This window comes from Corvus cornix, chromosome 7 (assembly GCF_000738735.6).
Source record: "Corvus cornix cornix isolate S_Up_H32 chromosome 7, ASM73873v5, whole genome shotgun sequence".
Taxonomy (NCBI): domain Eukaryota; kingdom Metazoa; phylum Chordata; class Aves; order Passeriformes; family Corvidae; genus Corvus; species Corvus cornix.
The window spans coordinates 2757864-2773620 of record NC_046337.1 but is presented as its reverse complement, the minus strand read 5'-3'; the positions used below and the strand labels follow the sequence as shown (position 1 = coordinate 2773620).

General features: G+C 41.9%; 1 long non-coding RNA gene across 1 annotated transcript in view; it reads right to left on the bottom strand.

Moving 5' to 3' along the window:
• Window positions 1–15479, bottom strand: part of LOC104694093 — a 241785-nt gene extending 226306 nt beyond the window's left edge. Inside the window, exons 1-2 of the long non-coding RNA XR_002047157.2 lie at window positions 15359–15479; window positions 14524–14583 (exon numbers count right to left, since the gene is read on the bottom strand). This is a non-coding gene — a long non-coding RNA (uncharacterized LOC104694093). The remainder of the gene's footprint in view (window positions 1–14523; window positions 14584–15358) is intronic.
• Between the last annotated feature and the right edge of the window lie 278 nt (window positions 15480–15757).

Here is a 15757-nt window from a genome sequence, read left to right as displayed (position 1 = left end):
ATCTTTAATTCAAAGTCAAGCTTTAATTCATCCACTGATGGCATGAGTGACTTCTACACAACCATGTTTCCACTGAAGAGCAATAAGAACCACCTCTATCTAAATAAATATATGTAAACAAAACCTAAATTGATATATAACCTAAACGTAGCTAAAAAGTTAGATAAATGGTGCAATGGGTTATAAAACTGTATTCCTACATAGATGGTGAAGTTTTCATGGATTCAGCCAGAGAATGCCCATAATCCATGACAGAGAGGTCACAAAACATGACTTAGACCTTGAAATTTGTGAGCTTGGTTCAACTGCTCTTGCAGTTTTTGGACTGGCCACAACCTCAAGGCTTGAATTTCTGTTTCTGACCACGGAGATTTCCCTTGGAAAAAATATAAATTAACTGACTTCTAAATATGCACCTCTGAATATGTCACTGGTAATATGGCAAGTACCAAAAAAGGTTAACCTTGGGTATTTCACACATTGACTCTTTTCTTTTGGAAATAAACATACAAATAAACCTAAATAGGGTCGTCTTTTTCTCCAACTACTCCAGTTAAATTGCATTTTGAGATTTGATTAGAACATTTGAAATACAGACAGTTTCAGCCATGTTTGCCAGTCACCTTACAGCATTCTTTGGGTTTGACCTCTTCCCTCAGGGTGCCCCATAGCCTTCCCAAAATCGTGCAACTACCCTTGACTTTTGCCTCACATTGTCCTAAATGTTAATTTCCCCTGTTTATGTGCAACAACTTCTCCTGGCTTCAACTGTACCACTGCCTGAAGATAGGTTAAAATTTAGTGCTCTTTAGCAATAACACTGGGACTGTAAATCCCCATCAGACCTTTAAAAAGCCTGCCTCAGACAGGACAAAATTCCCTATTAATTCCTCTGTGTTGTCTGGCAGATATTAATGGGAACAAACTGTTCTGCTTCCCAAGATTCCCAGTGCTCAGGTCAGCATCCAACATCATCAGGACCCCACACTGCCAGCAAAGGGCAAACCAACAGGAGCTGGTAAAACCCAAGGGTTTAAGTGCGACACATCACCCTTTTTGTCTGAGAGGAAACTCTCCCCACAGTCGGGTTTCAGCCTTCAGAGCAACCACTCAAGAGGTGTTTCCTGATGATAAATCTGGAGTCTCTCATGCTTTCCAACAGGTGAAGTATCTAGCAAGCAGCAGAATCACTGTGCTGAAGAGATTAGGCTCTGAGGCACTGAATGTAGGCAAACATTAAATTTAGCAGGTGCTCCATGTGCAGTTACTCAGTGATTATTCCCTTTCTAGTTCCCTCTGTTTTCAAAACCTTGAGCTTCCTCTTGCAATGCTCTCCCAATGTCTTTGAGCTCCCTCTCCACTGAAGAAAGAGATTCACTTCTGCTCCACCAAAGTGCTCTGTATCAGGTCCTTGCAGTTAAAAGGGATTTTGAAAGCTGAAGTTGTGCTGGCCCTGGCTCTCACACACTGTGAGGAGTTTCACTCCGTGTGTTTGTGTAAATTCAGAGTCTCCACAATGCTTTACTCTCAATTTTTCCTCCTGTTCCAATGCCTTTTATTCCACGTGAAACTAAACTCAAGTCATGGAATTTTTTTTTTGATTGGAGAGGGAAGGAAGCGCTTGTAAGGAATTACTATACCTTCTATATAATAAATTTATTTATTTATTTATTATTATAAATAATTCTAAATAGGTATTAAGAAAAATATATTGCTTGAAGTGACTGAACATCCCTCATCTCACTTCTGATTTTTTGCATTATTCACACACGCTTATAAGAAAATTACCTTTGCCATAAAAACTGAATTCAACTTATTCTCTATCCTTCAATACATATTATTTATGTATTTCATGTACAGCTGCAGGTACTGTGTAGAAAAAGCATCCTCAGATCAATCTATTTTCCAGATGCAAAACATAGATATATATTCATTAATTCAGATATCCTTTGTTAATTATTATTTATCAAGCAGTATAACATTTCTTTAGCATTCATGTATAAATATATATATATATACATAAATTCTTTAATGGTAACTTGGTATGGCTTCACTTTTCCTTATTCTTTTCAGAGCCTGATGCCTGGGAATTATCCCACATGGGATTTAGAAACACAAGGTTGCAGATTTATCCATAAGAGCACACTTATTTTCTGATGAAAGCAAAGGGAGGAAAAACAACAGCAAACTAACAAGAACATCAACTTTAATCACAATAACCATTTTTATCAAGAGAATTTATATGAAGGAAGGTATTTTATGGCTGTCATGAGACACTTCACCTATAAAGACTGAGATGTCTGCATTCATGCAGTACATTTGCTGCACCTTCCATTGCCTGGAGCAACTCCCTACACACAAAATTTCCCTTCTTTCTTTATTTTAAACATCCTGAAAAGCAGAATATAAAAATCCTGTGTGTTCTTCAGCATTGCTACAGGGGTTAAATTGTTAATGCTTTACTTTCACTCTAGTTTTTTATCAAACTTTCTTTTTTCTCTCCCTGGGGATAAACAAATGGACAGCTTTCCTCTCTAGTATTCCTCCTTCCATTACCATCACAGCAGAATGCATCTGAGACTATAATAATTCAGTGATGAAATACAAAATGTCGCAATGCCATCTCTCTTAAAGTGAACTGAGATTTTGTTATGCCATTTTAGGTGCACTAATAGCTCCTAAAGTCCCATGGAGTATCTTAATGTGAATTTAATGAGCTGATAGCATATAAATGACAGTACTGTGAGGGTGAAGGTGACATAACCTTTTTCCTTCTGTTTGATGTTTGTCTTTGAAAAAATACAGATCTTTTCAAAACGCGCCGCATTACTGCAACGTGCTGCATCCTTCAGCGAGGAGCCTGCCATTGTTTTAGCATTTTACAGCCCTCTTTTGCACTCTTCATGGCACTAGAAACACAGGCACTTTTTAGTTCAGCATTCAGGTAATTAAAAATCTAAATGCTTCTCCTGGTAGCACAATGCCAACAGTGCTTGTGGCCACATCGTGGAGCGTCCATCCAGTGACAACCCATCAGTTTTGTCACGCTGGCGCCAGTACTGGTGGCATGGAACTGGTGAAACCCTGTGTGAACCACATGGAAATCATCCACCTTTATTTCCTGGGCACCACCTTCCTATCTGCTAGCTGAGAGATCTCCTCTCCAGCACTGACTCCCAAACTCCGCGTGTCATTACCGGAGCGCTGTCATTTATAAGGAGTTGCCTCCCCTCGCTCAGCGGTGTCACACCCCATTGTGCACCCAAATCCCGGCTACCTTCGGCGTGGTAATGGGCTGGAATCCCATCAGCACTGGCTTGGATCAGCACTGACACTGCCACGCACACGGGAGGAAGATGGCAAAAGATAAATACATTGATAATCAGCAGCAGATCTATAGGAAATAGCGGGCAGATTAAGGAGGCACCTGAATGTATGAGGTTATTAAAGCCTGCCCGAGTGCAGCAATGAAGCTTTTCCACTGCAGTTTGAAGTACTGTCCTTAAAACCTTTCATTCAAACTTAAGAAATGACATCTCGGTGCGTTTTTTCAACCCCCCACCTGAGCACTTAGAGCTGTGTCAGCCAGCGATGGGATCATTTCTAGGCTAAATGTTCTGCAACTTGAAAAGTTATTAACTGTCACTTCTCTTCATATTCCTTCAAAACAATATAGAGATCCAGAAATTACCAATCTGGAATAACCTGAGTTGGAAGGGACCCGCAAGGATCATTGAATCCAACTCTTGGTCTGGCACAGACCCCCCAACACTCCCAGCCTGGGCATCCCTGGCAGCGCTGTCCAAGCGCTCCTGGAGCTCTGGCAGCCTCGGGGCCGTGCCCATTCCCTGGGGAGCCTGGGCAGTGCCCAGCATCCTCTGGGGGAAGAACCTTTCCTGATATCCAACCCGAACGCCCCTGGCACAGCTCCAGCCGTTCCCTCAGATCCTGCCTCTGGTCACCAGAGAAAAGAGATCAGTGTCTTCCCCTCCTCTTCCCCTCTTGAGAAAGCTGAAGGCTGGGACAGGTCTTCCCTCAGTCTCCTCCATCTGAACAGCCCATGAGACCTCAGCTGCTCATCACACAGCTTCCCCTCAAGGCCCTTCACCATCCTCACAGCTTTCCTTTTATTATTTATTTTATTTATCCTGTTTATTTTATTAATCCTCTTATTACTATAATTTATTTTTTAAACTTTATAGAGAGCCAGGCTTGTTTCTTTTAATTTTATGCTCATTTGCTGCATTTAGGTCAATCAAAGGTTTCTCGGTGTTGATTTGTTAATTTTAAAACACTTGTAAGACAGACTAAGAATCATTTCATAGACAGAGTATTTTCTATCTTTTCATACAGTCCCAGTGCTGTTACATGAAGTATGTAAGGCTGAGTGAATTAAATTTACAAAAGCTATTTCTCTCCCCAGTAGAAATGCTAACATTTGCTCTTCTGACAGAGATGTACCTTGGGCTGCGTTTGACAAAGGGGATATAAATAAATAAAAAAATAAGCAGCTTACGTGTTTCAAAAAGTTGGAATTTTGGCAATGTGTGAAATTTGTTTAGAAAAACCTTTTCGTTGCCAGGTGACAAGGCAAAACATATCACATATGCTTAACAACCAGCTTGTACATATTTTGTCTTTCCAAGGTTTCTAGGGCTGGTCAGGCACAATGATGCATTACAGCTGAAGGAGCTTCCAGCAGGGACAAATGTTTGTCTCCTTCCAAAAGAATTTTCCTAATCCTTAAGAAAAACAACTCAATATTTCTCATTGTTGAATGATTGAGTAAGGATTAATTCTGCTCGAAATTCATCGTGTCACGAGTTGTAACATATATTTTGTGTGTGCTGAGGATGCAGACTGCTGGGGTTTTGGAGCATGGTGTTTGTGAGCACTTCATGGTGTATCTGCTAATACAGATTTCTTACAGTAGTCTGACATCTCCTCTCTGTTCCACTGTCAAGCAACAGTGCAAACAGCATTAAAAAATATGGATGACTAAGGATCAGTGTGTTAAAACATGTCCCACCGCGTTCAAAAGCTGCTGCTGGCACAGTCTGAGCACCTTTGCATCACGGGTGTTTCCATTTCATCGACATTTCCTTCCAGTGATGCACACTGGCATTTCAGAGGAATGGAATAATCAGTTATGGTTTAGGAGGAAGTCAGAAAAAGCCAGAAAAACCCCAACCGGCACCAGATTCCCCTGAAATCCAGAGGTTCATCCTTCCCATCCCAAACCTCAGCTCTTGCTGTGAACATTCACACTGATGCCATGGCCTGCAGTTGGAGTTAATGGACTTCACACATGTGAAATTAATTGTGGGGATAATTCTGGAACAATTACCTTTTCTTGGAATCCCAGTCAACAACTATTCCAATAAATCACAGTGCTGCTCATGTTATAATGACCATTGGTAATCAAATGCATCTGCACACTCCGCCTGTTTGCTGACTTAAAATACTAAAAGGGAAAGAAGAGTTTGGTGCCCAAGTTCCCACATGCCTGATGTACAAAATGGACACAGATGACCTGACTGCTCTCCTCCAACCACTCTCTGCTACCTGCAATTATTAATTGTTTGTCATTATGCAAACTTGCATCCTGATCCCAATCTCTTTAAAATGTTCATACCTACGTACTCCAAATATTTTTTCTTTCACTCTCTTTTGTTTTGCATTCCAATTTTTAGTGTCCCTGAAAGAAAATTTCAGCATGACTCATGAGATTAAAACGTTTTATCTCTACCCTTGTCAGTAGAAAGCCATAAATCCCTTTTCAAAAAGCATCACAGATTCATTTAGAACCATGAGCCGTCATTTTGTTATTTTGCTGTTCCTTAGAGGGGTTGCCCTCACATCCTCTGTGTACCCAGCTAAGCACTGGATTTTTACAGGTGGACTTGGTACCAAATATTATCTTACCATAAACTTTACAAGCCTTCCAGCCCTTTCCTCCATTTTATGCACCTATGCCCACCTACCCTGGGGGTAAAACCAAGCACACACTGAAAACTCAAAGCTAAGGAACTTTCTATTGGAGAGAACAACTTCTGGAATTAGATGGCCACCAGGAGCACTTGTGCCTGCAAATTTCAGTTTGCTCTCCCTGCCAGTGAACCACGCATGCCAGCAAACCAACTTCCTAGAATCCTCATCAAAAGACAACAACAACGGGCTGTAATGATGGCCAAATCCAATTTATTTAAGAGGGAAAAGGAGACCACACACAAACCTCTCTGTATGACTACCCAGATGTGGTGGGTCACTACCTGTAGCCATTAATACTCACTGGCACCCCAATGCCTTAAAAGTTTAGATTATATTTATTTTGCATCCTTTTCTTTTTCATTGTGGATTATACCCTTTGAAATACAAGGCATCCATTTACTCAGTGTAAACTTAGACTGTGAGATATGATCCCAGATGAGGTATTGCCTCAAACAGAAGATGAAAAATATTCCATGCATTTTAAACATGAATCCAAGATCATAAGTTACACTAACATGTAATACATTTCTGCTGTTCTCTGGCAGGAGAGAAAAACAAAACTGGCAGCTATAGCAATTGTATAATGGTAATTATTGAGAGAAATAATTATACAAAAACCTGTTCAAACTATATACGGGATGGGATGACTCAAAGCGAGAAGAATTTAAAGTGATAGTTAATACCACAGAAAACTTCACTGTGTGACACCAGGCAGCAAAATCCGACAAATAAATGCATCTGTTGAAACCATTCTAGCCTCTAAAGTTTGTAAAAAGTGGGCAAAAAGCAACTGTTCTCAGTCAGTGGGAATTTCAGGGCAGGCTGGATTATGAGGAAGGCTCCCAGCAGCATCAAGGAATTCCTAGACAAAGAAGGAAACCCTAATGCAATTTTATTCTAAACAGGCTGTAATCAATTCTTTATATTCACTCAATAACCCTCAGCTGCAGGTGGGTTTAGAAAATTAAAGCACCTCTTCAGAGGTGAGAAATGGAGTGAGATGCTGCAATGGAGCCAGGGAGCCACTGGGTGCTGAGGCCCTGAATTCCCACATGCACCTCTAGGGTTGTTTCTGTCTGTACCCAAATGTAGATACAAAAATGCTGCCAGCAAGGATTTTCTTGCTATTTTCTAAGTCCGTGAGAGACTTTTCTCTCTCACAGAAGAGGTAGCAGAGTTATGTAAACAACCAAGCCACCTGCAACCTTGGAAAGTCTTGTTTATGGTACAGTAGAAAAATATTTTGACAATGGATGTTTTAGGATTTTAGCCAATCACCCCAAGGGGTGGCTGATCCTTTGTCCAATTAGACTATGAAGAAAAAAGTCTATAAAAGAGTTTGTAAAATAATTAAATAAATCAATCTTGCTGCACAATTCCTGCCTGCTGGATCTTCTCTCCTCCTCCCTCCGGCTGCAGGACACGGTGATATACCGTAGGAACCAGGCCTGCAGTAATACCCAAAGATAAAACTTCTTGTTCCAGAGGTTTCCAGCTGTGGTTCTGATGGCTGCCCTCCTCCCTTCACCCCAATATCTGCAACGCTCTGGATGAAACATGCAGCCACTGAACTGACTGCACTTGAAAAGCCAAGGAAGTCAAACCACATCTTCCCCGTTTTGCTGGATCTCCTTCTGCCTTTCCCACATTGCGTGCAAGATTCTTGTTCTGTGCTCTGTTCCAGATCTTGCTTCTCAAACACCTCTCCCTACTTCAAACACTTCTGCTTTCCACATCCCCTCCCTCCTTCCACCTAATTTTTAAACCTCTGTCCTCACTTCCAACAACTGGCCAAAGCCCTTCTCAAGGGAAAAGGCTTTTCATTATGTCTACAGGAAAACATAGACAGATCTTTAATTTATCTTTATTAGCTACAAATTATTTCCTAATTATTCCTTTTAGCCTGTTACATTACCTTATGCCTGTGTTGCTATTTCACTTCCCTCTGTATCGTATCTAATTTGAAATTGGTGTGACTCAGTTGAGGATTACAAAGCAATAAAATATTACTTAAGTTTGTTTTAAAAGCTCCTCATTTTGCCCAGACCGTTCACACAGGCAAAGCATCATATGCACCATCCTGTATTAATAATAACTTTTCAAACTTTGTATTTCAAGAAAGATGATAAATGCTTCAGGACACAAATAAAAATGGGAAAAACTGTTCTGCTGACAAGTCAGTTACAGACAGTGCAACTTGCTCAAATTGTCGCATCAAAATTTGCTTTTTGCGAAAAGAAAAAGCTGTTACTTTATTTGGCAAGGTGGTTCAAAAGTCCAGCTTAGCTCAGTTCTTTTGTACAGAGGGAAGAGTAGTGAGTGGTTTGTATTATTTACAGCTAATCCTACCATTTCTTTCAGTACTCAGATACTGTATTTATTTCTTCAATGCACATAATCAGATCACTGCATTCTTTCTAATTAAATTAGTTTCCTCTACACAGCCCTTCAGTGTTATCCTAGGAAACAAAGACAGGGCAATAAAACCAAAAGCCCACTATGGACTCAGACAGTTAGAGAGTTGCCCAAACTTAAATCAGAATGGTGTTTGCAGGAAGGTAATAATGTATAGAATTTCAAATTTAGGGTTTATGTGCCCCCCAGTGTTGTTTTCTTTGATGATTTCACCTTTAAGTCACCTCTATAAGGTAGTGAGGTGAAATTACCCCTAATTTAGGGGTACAGACCCCAAGCACAGAGTGAAGTTGGTTCACTCGAGGTGACATGTGGAGTCTGTGCCAGCCTTGGAATCTGGGAACAGAAATTCTGCATTTTCCCCAAGGATCTGACCACCAGAACTAGCTGCCCTTAGTGCAGTAAGTCCTCCTTGGAAACACCACAGAGGATCCTTCTTAATGGCATTGGCAAGATCACGGAGAATACTTGTATTACTACAGAATAAAATACAAATCCGACCCCTGCACACAGGTGAGGGCAAGGCGGGAGAAAAGCAGCCCCTTGGGAGATACACTGAGGTTTCCAGGAGCAGGAGTGGGGTATTTAGCTTCACATAAATTTCTAAATCTTGCCAAAAAAGGAAGAAGATAAGATCCAGTCATGTTGGCTTTTCCTACTTCAGCCACTGTGTAAGGAAACTGCTGAGGTTTTCAAGACCGGAAGAAAACTCAACTGTTTTTATATCACTTTTATTGGGAGGGGGGGGGAAGTTATATATTTTGGAAGAGGAAAGAAAGAAGAAGCTCTCATCCCAAGAACTCAAGTCATTAATTCCTATACCCCAAGGCAAGAACTCTCACGTGGGGGGTTACAAGGTCACCCATGAAGCTGCTGGCAGAGTTGTATTTCCCATCCCCTTTGTTGGGATTAACACCTTCTGCAAAGCACAATCAACTTTTAAGGCACAAGATAAAATTTTAACAGTGGTCCTAATTAGTGCCAACAGTGGCAGTTTCTGTGATGGCTACGAGGGCCTCGGTGAGGGTCCATAAACTCCATTTCACTTGGCTCAACCATCTATCAGGTGATAACCACTGCTCCCTGCTACCCACCTGGACTGGCTGCAGAAGGAGATACCCAACAGTTTGGTTGAAAAGGGCATTAAAGATCATCCAGTTCCACCTCACTCCACGGGCAAGGACACCTTCCACTATCCCAAGTTGTTCCAAGCCCCATCCAACCTGACCTGGAAAACTTACAGGGCAGACTGAGCAACCTGTGCCAGGGCCTCCCCACTCTCACAGTCAAGAATTCCTTCCCCCAGACAAGGATGAAACTGCAATTGCCATTGAACTGCTTATTCTTACAGCATATTGTGATAGGAGTTTTTGTCAGGATACCTGGCAGCAGGCATTGGTTCACTTCCAGGGCACAAACTTGGCTGTTGTGCAGATTTGTTTATGCCACTGTGAAATGTATATTCGGCTGTGTTGCTTGGATAAACTTTTCCCAAAAAATCCCCACTAGAACAGTGAATGGGATTTACAGCTCGAGCTCCCCAGCACCTTTACTGCACAAAAACTGTTTATTAGCACAAGTTTTCCCTTTGTATGTTGTGTTTACTTGTTTCCCAGCAGGGTCTGATGATGTTAATGGACTCACAGCAGTGCATTCTACTTCTGTTATTACAGGTCTAATTCAGTCATTAACATTTCATTAATGGACTGGCCTCCTTGCTGTTTGCATGGCTGTCTAGATATTGATGAGCTTTCTAGTATAGAAAACTCGTATTTAAGGCAGACTCTTAAAGGTCTATTAAGATGCTCGTGAACCTTCATCGCATTCTGTCATTTATTTTAGCAGATAAAAGCCAAACCCTCAGATGAATTTGCATTGCAAAAGTTTTCAGCACCTGAATAGAAAATTAATTCCATGCGAAAACCCTGAGGGGAAAAAAAAAAAAAAAACAAAGATTCCACAGTTACATCACTTGGATACAAATCTTGAGCTCCTGCCTTAAAACCAGTGTGGCTCGGTACTGCCAAGTGTGCTGCGCTCTACCTTGGAAGGAACTGCACTTCCCTGGGACACAAATTGATTCCTTTTTCCAAGGGGGTTCTGCAGCTCCACTAGCTCCCAATTTCAAACTGAACTGGAGTTCCTAATCTTTTCCACAACCCACTCCATCAGAAACAGTGTTACTGGTCCACTGGAATTAATCAAACTAAGAGGCGGCCTGGAATATCGAGGCAGTGGCCTTGGGGAGCTTTGACAGGATCACCAAAGAGGAAGATTTATCACAATTTTTAGACATCAGTAACTTTCTGGCTTCACCAACAGAGTACTGGAATCCAAAAAGAGTCTTGATAACACCTGTACCCCAGTGGAAGGTAAATATCCTTAGGAAATTGCTCAAAGGAGTTATGAGGTGCTTCCTTTTACAACATTTCTGCTTTTTCCCTGCTAAAATGTGGGCTTTCAGGCACCCCAGAGAATTAAAATACACTGCATCATATCATACGAGTGTCTGATGCAAACACTTCGTGAAAATTACTAATTTGATGTCGTAATTAGGCTTGTAATATGAAATTATTAAGCACTGTCATATTGCACAGTAAATGGAACTTATACTGGTGTAATAAAATGTATTTCAATTCCACTACAATAACTTTAGCACAGTCTTTAATGGGACCCACAGTTAACAAAAATAAGATGCAGCCAGGAAAAACACTGTTGAAGAGTACCCTGTACTGCAATATTAGGTCACAACAGATATAATTTGTGAGCTTCTTTATGTGCCAGTTTACATTTATGAACACCTGCAACTTATGTTTTCCTGACAAAATGAGATGTTAAAAAGCCGAGGTAAGATTAGAGGCCAGTAAACAAAATCCCCGGTGTAATTTCCCTTAATAAATTCTGCATTATCCATGCCTTTGACTTCAGCTTTATAAATGGAGCTATAAATATTATTGATCCTAAATTCATATCTTTTTAAGGATCTTCCTGGCTCAGTCAGGCAGGTCTATGCCAGGATGACATGAAAATAGATCTCTTATTATGGAATCTGAAGCTTATTATTTTGATAAATGTAGCAATGTTTGAGCAATCAGAGGGGTGGAGGGCAACAAGAAAGGAAGGACACCATTTTAATATTAATATGTTCAAGTGGTTTTTCTCCTCAGTAGAACTTTCCCAGCCCAGAATGTATGAGCTACTTATTTAATGGAGGGGAAAAAAAAAAGAAAAGAGGAAAAGAAAAAGGGAAGAAAAAAAATTATAAGAAAAGATGCCAAATCCCCATCTCAACATTTTTCTTTTGTCTGTCAGGGTAAATAAAATGAAAAAACAACCACAACAGGAGGGGGGGGGGGGTGGAAAACCCAGTCAGCTAAAATGTCATGACTTGCTTCTCTGCAGGTGTCAACTTGACTTCACTGAAATGGCACAAAACTTTGATTTTCTCATCAGGAAAAAATGTTTATTCCCTCTACCAGACCTAACAGATAAGAACACACTGTGTGCAACATTGCATATTTTGATCCCGTGTCTAACTGCTCTTGAGACACATGCTAAAAATATTTTGTGTGCTTTGCCTCAAATTGTTGCCATGAATTATTGAATTGAGCTGTTGCTTTTTCATTAAACTGGCAGCCTTAATAATTTAAACGCTGGTCTTTAAGAGACTTACTGTATATTGATGATCTTCATGGGAAGAAAGAGAACCTCCCAATTATTTTATATCTGCCTTGATTTTTTTTGGTAGGGTTTTAATGCATTGCATGATTTACCCTGCATTACTGGATGCCTGTATTATTTTAGCACACCAGACAACATTTTTCTCCATTTGATTTGTCATTGAGAATTTAGCTCAGATATTCCTGTGGCCAGCTTTTCCAGGCATGGGGAAACTCAGACCTTCTCAATGTTCAAGCGCAGCTCATGGGTTGGGTTTCAATTTACCCCAGGAAATAAGGTAGGAAATAATCTTCAAAGTTTTATATGTCTGTGTGGGTCTGGTCCATTGGATGGCAACTTTCTTACGCCTGAGGAGTATCTGCTGCTCCAAAGGAAAACCAAAAACTAAGGGAAGTGTGAAAGAGTTCAGAAGTTGCAGCCTGATTCAATAAAAAGCTCAACTTTCCTCTCAACTAAATTGATTTTTTTAAAAAATATACTTTCTGTGGGGCGACAATCACTGAAAAATGAAGGGTTTGGAAAATTTGTTGGCAAATCATTGCACTGGTGGCTTTACCAAGTCCCCTAATCTTTGGAACCTCCCTCAATTACACTGCAAAACATCAAGGCGAGAAGTGTTTCAAAGTACCTCCCCAAAACCCAGAATAAACCCTCAACTCCCACAGCCTTCTTGTGGTAGAACTAGAGATGATAAAAATCAGAAATTCTGGGAGTCAGTTGATGCCTCTGATCCACGGTGATGTGTCACTTCAGTAACACCAATGCTCATTTTGCACAGCACAACAGCAACAAAAATTACAAATATTAACTTCAAACACCACATAAAGTATGAATAATCTCCATTGCTACAAATTTTTAGAATGCATCATATTTCTTTCCCACATATGTCCTCGTAGCCTCATAAAACAAACTGTTTCATTATATGGGCTTGTGTATATATATCACAAAATGTTAGCTACTGCTAAAAGTAAGAAAATAGATTTTGACATAGGAGAATTATTTTCCTACTCTCCTGTGCCTCTGGATCTAAAGGCAGAGCTACTCAGCTGTTTAATCTGGCCTGAGTCCAGGACTGCATTCCATGGTGAGATGCCAGGAGCAGCGATGCCACATGAAACAGGAGTTATCTTCTGCAAACTCGCAGTGATCACAGGGCAATTTGTATTTGAACTGATAGAAAGAACAATCTCATCTAGTTTTCTTGTCTGGTCAGGAGTGATTTTCATTTGGGCAACTAAATTTTGTCTTATTAATCAGGAGATGTAGGAGATGCTGTGATCGCTTCACTACACAGCATTTGCCAACCCTTCCATCCCGTGTCCATCGAAATACCTAGCCCTGCCCTCCCTGAGCATGTCTGCAGCCCTGAATTACAGCAGTGGCTCACAAACTGCAGAGAAGAGCCATTAAATGTGGGTTTAAGTTATACAGGCAAACTATTAAGTGTTGAAAGCTAAATGTATATGAAAAAGAAACACTTTTTTGTCCAGTTTTACACTTTACCACTTGTCAAAACTGTCAAGATGGGAAAGCCTGTTTGCCTTCTGTCCTTCAACTTAAAGTAGCTGTATGTGATGCCCTTTTAATTAATTCCCAATTCAGTCTGCTGTTTAGTTTATTAGCTTCCGAAAGTTTAGATGATATAAAACGTATACATTTAAAGTGGCAAAATAAAGGAGTTTTCCTTGTGGTCTGTGAAAAACTACTTACCCTCTAACTTCTCTAACACTTGAAGAAGAGTAGAGAGTCCAGGAAAGGAAGCACTTTCATTAAAGTATTGTCCTGGGTTGCAGTGTATTCTACTCCCACCCCCATGAGCTTTTGGAACCAGGTGGGGCAGTGTTTTCCTTGCCTCCTCCCTCCGGACTATCTTCTGCTAATGGCCCATCAATGCTCTGCCCATGACTCATCATCCCATTGTGAGATGCTCTACCCAGAAGAAGGAACCAAGCATTCCATCCTGGATATAATCTGAGATTCCCAACACCAGAGACAACCTTTCCCCTGGATTCCCAGAGGACAGGAGCTACATAGCCACCACTGGACCTTCTGAGGAAGAGCAGACCCTTCTACAGGACCATTCTTCAGCAGAACCACATCCACCAGTTCAGGAGGACTGCAGCCACCACTAACAGGGTGTCAGGTTGTATCCTGGCTCTGTCAGTTTAACCCAGTGTTTTCTGCCTTTATTTTTTGATTTCCCTGTTAATTTGTTATTCTGACTTGGTGCCTCCCACTGGTTTGTTTTCAAACTAGTACAAGCATACAACTCTATCAACATACAGGTGCCACAAGAAGAAAGAGAATAAAAGCTAAGAAATTGTGTTTATGCTCACTGCTATCACCTGATATCTCAAAAAAATATCTAACCCAAACCACATGGATGAAAATAACCAAAAAACTATATAAGAGTAATATAAAGAAATTTTATCTCACCTGTGGCATCTCCACCTTTCCTCCTTAAGCTGTTGCCATTTCAAGATGACTCTGAATTTGCTAGAAATATTCAATTTGTTTATTACAGGTAATATAATCTCTTCCTGATAGGGAGACAATGAAGCACCTCCTGGTGCATTAGGGACAGCCTATGAGCAAATACTCCTTTATTCTGTGACATCCCCTGGGTAAAAATGGGCTTTAAAACCCTGGTTCCCCATTTCCTGCCCCTGGAGGGTTTAAACAGATGTCGGGATGGGGCACACCAGGTGAACAGGGATGTTAGGAGCCAGTTTAATTTTGATCTGTCTCAACACCGATGGTCAGAGGCAGGCAGGGGAGGGGATGCACATGTGCCACGTGTAGGAGGCAACCGGGAGAGGATGGAGAAAGCTTTATCTCTGGGGAGGCTTTGTCCAGCAACCATTTCATGTCTCACATGGGACAGGCACCCAGCAGGACACTGCACCCTCGGAAAGCTTCTCCAACTGGATGGAGAAGGGTGTCTGCCAATGGACTGCGGTGCAACCTTGGACTGGGCCAATGCTCCCCTGCCAGCGGGCGGACCTTCGGAGGGGCCGGGGGTGTAAAACTGCGACACAAGCTCGGGGGATTCCTGGGTCTTGCGGTTTTGCTTTGTCTCTAACCAGCGGGGCTTTTGGCTCTTATCCTTTTTACCCTGCTTTTTGGCTCTTCTGCCTTTGCTGGCGCCCGCTCGCTCCCGCTGGACGCCGGGTGCCCTCCGAGCCTCGTGCGCGGCCCGTGTCCTGCCCTAGCCCTCGCCCGTCCCAGCCGCCGCCTGTCCTGCCTCCCCGTGTCCCTGCCTGCCTCTTACCCTGCTCTGCCGATCCGGCCCGATGCTGTGGCCGTGCCCAGGCTCCCGCAGCTCCTGCCCGGCCTGCCCTCACCCGGGGTCCGGCCGCCGGAGCTGTGCCCGGGCGCACCGGGCCGCGCGGAGCTCGACGGCGCTGCCGGCCTTCCGCTGGGAACGCCCGCCTTTTCCCCCATCCCCTCCCTCTCTCTTTGGCTCTCCACCCTTTTTCATTCTCCTTCCTCTTCCTCGGCCTTCTCTACCCCTCTGTAGTAGTAGGACAATTCCCTTTTCCTTCTCAATAAATGGCTCTCAGATACGATGTTGTCTCGTTTGACTTAATTTCATCCTAGAGCATCTGTTTTAAAAGAACTCCTCGCAGCACCCCTGACTCCTTGCCCGAAGATGGTTCTTCCACAACAC